This window comes from Lynx rufus, unplaced genomic scaffold (genome assembly GCF_022079265.1).
Source record: "Lynx rufus isolate CCGP_SWC_20201006 ecotype Redwood Valley unplaced genomic scaffold, mLynRuf1.p SCAF_8, whole genome shotgun sequence".
NCBI lineage: Eukaryota > Metazoa > Chordata > Mammalia > Carnivora > Felidae > Lynx > Lynx rufus.
Genome location: NW_025814896.1, coordinates 63,685,627 through 63,692,405, shown reverse-complemented (window position 1 = coordinate 63,692,405; position 6,779 = coordinate 63,685,627).

The window sequence follows — 6,779 nt, the reverse complement described above, 5'->3', positions numbered from 1 at the left end:
ATCAATGTAGGAAAAAAAATCTGACAAAATTCAACACCCTTTCATAATAAAAACATTCAATAAGCTAGCAATAGAAGGGAACTTCTTCAGCCTGATAAAAAGCACTTAGGAAAAGCCCACAGCTAACATCATACTTAATAATAAATGACTGATCTGCCGAAGACAAGAAATAATACAAGGATGTCTGCTTTCCCACTTCTGTTCAACACTGTACTAGCGGTTCTAGTCAGGGCCAGAAAATAAAATAAAAAGAATCCAGTTTGAAAACTAAACCTAGGCACACCTGCGTGGCTCAGACAGTTAAGCATCCAGCTCTTCGTTTCATCTTGGGTCATGATCTCTTGGTTTGTGAGTTTGAACCCTGCATCGGGCTCCATGCTGATGGCATGGGGCCTGCTTGGGATTCTCTCTCTCTCACTCTCTCTCTCTCTCTCTGCGCCTCCCCTGCTCACGCTCTCTCTTTCTCTCATGCTTTCTCTCTCTCTCGAAATAAATAAACTTGAAAAAAAAAAAGAAAACCAAATCTCTATTTTCAGATGTCATGATCTTGCATACAGGAAATTCTAAGGAATTCACAAAAAATCTATTAGAACTACTTGAGTTCAGCAAACCAGATCAATATACAATCAACCATATCAATTGTTTTTCTACGCATTAGCAAAAAAAAAAAATCAAAAATGAAATCAAGAATATATTCTGTGTACAATAGCATCAAAAGAACTAAACACTTAGGAATAAATTTAACAAGAGAAGTGCAAAACTTGCACTCTGAAAACCACAAAACAACACTGAGAGAAATTAAACCTAAATAAATGAAAGACATCTCATGTTCATGGATTAGAAGACTTAATATTGTGAAGATGCCAATACTTGCAAATGGATACATACATTCAATTCAATCCCTCTCAAAATTCCAACTGCATTTTTGGGCAAAAATGGCAATCTGATCCTAAATTCATATGGAAATTCAAGGGATCCAGAATAGCCAAAAAAATCTTAAGAAGTTGTAGGACTCCTATGTCTCAATTTCAAAAATTACTACAAAGTTTCTGTAGTCAAAACTGTATGGTATTGCCATAAAGACAGACATATGATCAGTGGAATAAAATTAAGAGTCCAGAAATAAAACCTCAAATTTATAGTTAACTGATTTTTTTTTTTTAATTTGAAAGAAAAAGAGAATGTGAGTGGGGGAGAGGGGCAGTGAGGGAGAGAGAGAGAGAGAGAGAGAGAGGAGAGAATCCCCAAACAGGCTCCAACTCAGCACGGAGCCGGATGCAGGGCTTGATTCTACAACCCTGGGATCATGACCTGAGCCAAAATCACGGGTCAGATGCTCAAAACCAACTGAGCCACCCAGGTACCCCTATAGTCAACTGATTTTTGACAAGGGTACCAAAATTGTTCAATGGGGAAAGAAGAGTCTTTTCAACAATGGTGCTAGACAACTGGACATCCACATGCAAAAGAATGAATTTGGACCCCTCCATCACAACATATACAAAAACTAACTCAAAATGGATCAAAGACCTAAATGTAAGAGCCAATGCTCTAAAACTCTTAGAACAAAAGATAGGCATAAATCTTGTGACCTTAAATTAGTCAAGTTTCTTTGAGTTGACATCTAAAACATGAGTAATCAAAAAGAAAATAGATAAATTGGACTTAACATTAAAAACTTTTATTTCAAAGGACACCATCAAGAAAGTGAAAAGATAAGCCACAGAAGGAAGAAAAATATTTGCGAATCATGTATATCGGACACTTTTATCCAGAATATATAAAGAACTCTTACAACTCAACAATATAAAACAAAACAATTAAAAAGTAGGCAAAGGATCTAAATAGACAGTTCTCTAAAGAAGGTATACAAATGGCCAAAAAGCCATGAAAATATGTTCAACATCATTAGCTATAAGTGAAAATGCAAATTAAAATCATGACAACCACTGCACACCAAACAGGATGTTTAAAATAATAAAGCCATAATAACAAGTGTGAGTGAGGATGTGAGAAATTAGAACCCTCATACTTTGCTATTGGGAATGTAAAAATGGTATAGCTGCTTTGGAAAATAGTTTAACAGTTCCTCAAAGGTTTTAACATAAAGTTACCATATGAGCCAGCAACTCCAATGCTAACTAACTATATACCCGAGAGAACTGAATACATAAGTTCACACCAAAACTTACACACAAACGTTCACAGCAGCATTATTCAAATAGCCAAAAAGTGGAAACAATCCAAGTGTCCATCATCAGAGGAATGGATAAACAAAATGTGGTATATCTGTACAAAGGAATATTATGCAGCCACAAAAAAGGAATAAAGTACTAATACATGCTGTGACAATTATCCTAGATGCCAAGTGAAAGAAGCCTAAATAAAAGGCCACATATTGTATGATTCCATTTACACAAAACAGGTAAATCCAAAGAGACAGAAAGTAAGTTAGTGGTTGCCAAAGGCTGTGAAGAAAGGGCAATGGTGATCAACAGCTAATAGTTTGGGGTTTCTTTTTTGAATGATCAAAATTATTCTAGAATTAGTGCTGATAGTTGCACAACCTTGTGAATATACTAAAAGTCGCTGATATGTACACTTTAAAGGAGTAAATTTTATGGTTCACTAATTATACTTCAATTTTATTATTTTTAAAAAAAATTTTTTTTTCAACGTTTATTTATTTTTGGGACAGAGAGAGACAGAGCATGAACGGGGGAGGGGCAGAGAGAGAGGGAGACACAGAATCGGAAACAGGCTCCAGGCTCTGAGCCATCAGCCCAGAGCCTGACGCGGGGCTCGAACTCACGGACCGCGAGATGGTGACCTGGCTAAAGTCGGACGCTTAACCGACTGCACCACCCAGGCGCCCCTATACTTCAATTTTAAAAAGAGCAATGATTTACAAATGAGTAAAGAAAAATAACAGTTTTATAGAGCTGTTGAATCACAATGTTGTACACCTGAAACTAATGTAACATTGTGTCAACTTTATTCAAATAAAAGTAAATAAAAATTTTAACAAGAAGTAATGCAGATACAAATATTCTTATTACACATTTATTTGCACAATTGTTCCCCATACATTTGTTGTCTTTTAAAACTTGTTTGTGATGCACACAAAGAAAAAAAATTTATTTAAATATGTGGTAAAGTGTAACAATCATTTTCTTCATGCAATCTGAGTTTTGTTTTGTACTTTAGAAAGATCTTCCCCACTCCAAAATTAAAGAATAAAAATGATTTTTTAAAAAGTAACAATTTGTGTGGATGTATATTAACTCAACATTTACAAATTTAATGATCCATTGTTTGTAGTTATCCCTGCCAAGAATTCTACCGTTAACTCAAATAATTTAGAGGTAAATGCTAACTAACCTCAAATATGGCAAGTTCATACATATCTTACCCAAGACTACTTTGCTATGAAAATGACATGATAAATAAATTCCAAATTAAACATACCTACTTATGTCTTTAGTTATGCTAATTACATATTTTACAACGAAGTAGCAGAACCTTAATAATATTGCTGAATTGGCATCTAATGTCTACATTCCCTACTAATAGGATCATAATTTAAAAGAATTCAAAACTACAGATTGGCTTGCTAATGGTCCACCAAGAGGTCTAGACACCTGATTTCCTCATTTCATTCTGTAATTTCAGTTAGTATAAAGTAACTGTTGTGTTAAGGCACCATCTTGAGTAAAGATTCGAACTTTGAACAACATCCACCATTCTTTTCCATTACCATTGATTTTATAGAACTGTACAGCTTTGGGAGGTATAACCACTTGCTAAATAAATAACATTTCTAGATTTTGAATTTTAAAGTAACCTATCTTCACTGCGGTGCACGGGAAAAAAATCTTGGTTTTCCAAAAGCCACCCCCCACCCCCATGACTTTTGGAAATATTTACTGACACAAAATAAACTGTTTACAATTATGGAGTGAATGCTCTTTTCTCCGAATCTCTGACTTCCTGTTTCTCTTCCAAATCCCAAAAGAGAAAGAAAAAAAAAAAGAATTCATCTATTGAGGCTTATCCTGATGAAGCTCAGGGTTAGCCACTCACATTCTTTAATTCGCTCCTCTTAAGGGATGGCTTAACTTGGCCAGGTAACTATTTCTCTTCCAAAGCAGAAAGGATGTCTTTCTTGACCACACTGAGGCTTGCCTTGTTTAAGAAGGCTCCTGACCACCAACCAGCCCCATTTGGGCTACGCCTGCCCATCGCTGGCCCTGCCAGGAGCAGCCGTGCTCCCCACCCCACAGCTCTTCGGGGACCCACGCGGCGGTGCGGTGGAGGCTTGCGACGGGCATTTTCACAAAGAGAGCAGTGACCTGCAGGTAGCACAGCACCAGAGCTCTGACGCGTAAATCGTTCAACTCGCTCTTTGCACAGAGTTTCGCACATCAAAATCGAGGGCTCGGATGTTCCGTCTTTTAAAAAGTGGTCTAATAACTTCAGGACCAGCGCCGTTTCGTAGTAGGTCACCTAAGGGCACTCTGACATTCCGGCAACTCGAGGGGCAGAAAATGGTTCTTGCAACTTTTGGGAAGTTTCACCCAAGAGATCACAGCGCGGCTCCCAGGAAGCCGAGGCCGAGCCGCAGCATCCCTAGCTGCTCGGGCCCCTGGGGCGGGGACGCGGGGGCGCCGGCTGCACACCCCCCCCTCCCCAGAACCGCCCCCGCAGCGCCACACACCCAGCCCCGCGTTTTCAAACAAAATGTCACGGGAGACCAGGGGGCGAGGAGCCGCCGGCCACCGACCTCGGCCGAGACCCCAGTCCTGGAAGCAGCGAGGGGGCGATGCCGAGTGCCGGGGCTGCGGCGGCAGGCGCGGGGGCGAGTCCCGCTCCATCCTGCTCCAGCCGGCTCCACCGCCCTGGTCCCCGCCCGCCGGCTCTGCCCGCCGCCCCCAACCGCCGCCCGGCAAGCCCCCCGGGACGGCGCGCTCACGAGGGGGCGGGGATCCCGGGCATCCGAGCCGCTGGGCTCGCCCCTCAGCTCCGGGCCCTCTCCATCTGCCTACCTCTGCTGCGGGACCCTGGCTGCAGTGCCCGAAGTCCTGGCCGCGCCTGGCGCGGGGCTGCGGGGACTCTTCGCGGGTGCCCGCCTCGCTCCAAGCCTGGAGAGGGCCGGGGCAGGGAACCGCCTTCTCCTAGGACTGGAGGCCAGAGTAGCCAATCGGATGCGCAGCCGGCCGCCTGACGTCACTTGAGGGTGTGGCTACGACTTTGACTCCTCCTAGGCCCTACCTCTGGAGGGAGTTGTGTCCTATTCTATCTGCCCCTAGTCTTCAGCATACCTACAGCTCAGAGGTTGTCACCTCCGTTCCATCCTCCCTACCTCGGCTCAGCATCCACCGGTTTGGTCTCCCAGCCTGAAGTCTCTCCTCTTGCCAATCCGTCCTTCGCCCTCTTGCCAGGTTGCCTGTCCTCAAGTGCACTTTTGAGGTACACCCTGCCAAAGACCTTCGTTGACTTTCTTTCGCTTAAATTATCAAGAACAGACTTCCCAGGCCAGTATTCGAGGCCTACAACCTACTTTTTCAGGTTTATTTTTCACAACTGCCCTTCACACCAGAGTCTTGCTGTGCAATTCCCCCACCCCAGGGAAGTCCATTTGGAAAGTTCACCTACTATTTCCTACGTCCCCTTTAAAAGTTCTAACTGTTCTCTAAGACACAACTCAGATTATCTTCTCCACATAACCATGACTGTTACTCCTAGCAATAATCCCTTCTCTTGTTTCTGTTCCCTGAGCATTTAGGTTTTTACTCCCCTTGGCACTTAGCTCATTCTGCCTTAGGTACCGCTCCTTATCTCTCCATTAGACCGTGAGCTCTTTGAAAGAAGGATTCATTTTCTTCCTTTTTGCAGCCTCCTCCGCACCCAGCACAGAGCATTGGGTAAGAAGATGAGTGATAATTTTAATCTAATTGGATTTTACATCCCAAGATGGGGTCTGGCAAGGACAATCTCAAGGGGGAAAATTAGAATACTAAATACCACGGGTAATCCTTCTGCAGGTCATAAAGCGAGGTGAGACAAATTACTCTCTTTGGTTCACAGCTGGCCTATTAAGAATGTCAGAGGGCTTTTTCCATTACCATCTTTTTTTTTTAAATCTTATCTCACCTTATATAGAAAATGCATAAGAGATAAAGATTTACAAACTTCCTTAGAGGGAAAGCAATAAGTGAGTACAACTAAAAGGCCAGTGAGCAAGTATCAAACTTCCATATTTCTTCCAGATGAGCACTAATTTTGGACTGGATCCCAGACTACCCCCACACATCAAATTCCTTTTGCCTTCTGTGGGAGCTGATGATGCATATCACATGAAAAATTGTCTCCAAACAGTTTTGGCCAACAAACAGGCTGGACTGGGCTCATTTTACAGAGCATGCAGGAGTTAAATAAACAGAGTTTAAGTAACTTGCATAATTTAATGCAGCAAGTCAGTAGAGACCAAAGAACTAAGTGCGAGAGAAAGAATGCCAAAATAGAATCACTTCCGTTTGTGAGTCAGAATACTAAACAGACTAAGAGAGCTCAGTGAATAAAGTCACTCATGAAAAGAAGCTTTCTACACATGGCTGCCACCCTTGTAAATTTCAGCCAACATTTACTTACTGTCACCTTTTTCTAGAAACATGACTGAATTTGTTTGGCTATGGTGAATACAGTGGAATGGCATCCGGTTTCTGGACGTGCTAAGAAAAATACACGGTACAATGGAATATTATTTAGCAACAAAAAGA